This window comes from Triticum aestivum, chromosome 7A, assembly GCF_018294505.1.
Source record: "Triticum aestivum cultivar Chinese Spring chromosome 7A, IWGSC CS RefSeq v2.1, whole genome shotgun sequence".
In the NCBI taxonomy this organism is placed as follows: Eukaryota; Viridiplantae; Streptophyta; class Magnoliopsida; order Poales; family Poaceae; genus Triticum; species Triticum aestivum.
This window is the reverse complement of record NC_057812.1, coordinates 75,457,861-75,459,779: the sequence shown is the minus strand read 5'-3', so window position 1 is coordinate 75,459,779 and position 1,919 is coordinate 75,457,861.

Genomic DNA, 1,919 nt, shown 5'->3' with positions numbered 1-1,919 from the left:
GAACTAGCTCTATAAGCTAGTTCAAATAATTTTACACTAGAGTTGAACTAGCTCTATAGCCTAGTACAAATAATTTTACACGAGAGTTGCACTAGCTCTATAGCCTAGTACAAATAATATTACACTAGAGTTGAGCTAGCTCTATAAGCTAGTTCAAATAATTTTACACTACAGTTGAACTAGTTCTATATGCTAGTTCAAATAATTTTACACCAGAGTTGAACTAGCTCTATAGCTGAGTACAAATAATTTTACACTAGAGTTGAACTAGCTCTATAAGCAAGTTAAAATAATTTTACACTAGAGTTGAGCTAGCTCTATAAGCTAGTTCAAATAATTTTACACTAGAGTTGAACTAGCTCTATAGCCTAGTACAAACAATTTTACACTAGAGTTGAACCAGCTCTATAGCCTAATACAAATAATTTTACACTAGAGTTCAACTAGCTCTATAAGCTAGTTCAAATAATTTTACACTAGAATTGTACTAGCTCTATAAGCTAGTTGAAATAATTTTACACTAGAGTTGAACTAGCTATATAGGCTAGTATAAATAATTTTACGCTAGAGTTGAACTAGCTCTATAGCCTAGTTCAAATAATTTTACATTAGAGTTGAACTAGCTCTAAAAGCTAGTTGAAATAATTTTACACTAGAGTTGAACTAGCTATATAGCCTAGTACAAATAATTTTACGCTAGAGTTGAACTAGCTCTATAGCCTAGTTCAAATAATTTTATGCTAGACGTGAACTAGCTCTATAAGCTAGTTCAAATAATTTTACACTAGAGTTGAACTAGCTCTATAGCCTAGTACAAATAATTTTACACTAGAGTTGAGCTAGCTCTGTAAGCTAGTTCAAATAATTTTAAACTACAGTTGAACTAGTTTTCTAAGCTAGTTCAAATAATTTTACACCAGAGTTGAACTAGCTCTATAGCCTAGTACAAATAATTTTACACTAGAGTTGAACTAGCTCGATAAGCTAGTTAAGCTAGTTAAAATAATTTTACACTAGAGTTGAGCTTGCTTTATAAGCTAGTTCAAATAATTTTACACTAGAGTTGAACTAGCTCTATAGCCTTGTACAAATAATTTTACACTAGAGTTAAACTAGCTCTATAAGGTAGTTCAAATAATTTCACAGTGGAGTTAAACTAGAGTACCATGAATTTTACACTAGAGTAGAACTAGCTCAATAGCCTAGTACAAATAATTTTACAGTAGTGTTGAACTAGCTCCATAAGCTAGTTCAAATAATTTTACACTAGTGTTGAACTAGCTCGATAGCCTAGTATAAATAATTTTACACTAGAGTTGAACTAGCTCCATAAGCTAGTTCAAATAATTTTACACTAGAGTTGAACTAGGTCTATATCATAGTACAAATAATTTTACACTAGAGTTGAACCAGCTCTATAAGCTAGTTCAAATAATTTTACACTAGAGTTGAACTAGCTCTATGGACTAGTACAAATAATTTTACACTAGAGTTGCACTAGCTCTAGCTAGTTCAAATAATTTTACACTAGAGTTGAACTAGCTCCATAGCCTAGTGCAAATAATTTTACACTAGAGTTGAACTAGCTTTATAAGCTAGTTCAAATATTTTTACACTAGAGATGAACTAGCTCTATAGCCTAGTACAAATAATTTCGCACTAGACTTCAACTAGCTCTATAAGCTAGTTCAAATAATTTTACACTAGAGTTGAACTAGCTATATAAGGTAGTTCAAATAATTTTACACTAGAGTTGAACTAGCTCTATAGCCTAGTACAAATAATTTTACACTACAATTGAACTAGCTCTTTAAGCTAGTTGAAATAATTTTACACTACAGTTGAGCTAGCTATATAAGCTAGTTCAATTAACTTTACACTAGAGTTGAACTATCTACACAAGCTAGTTGAAATAATTT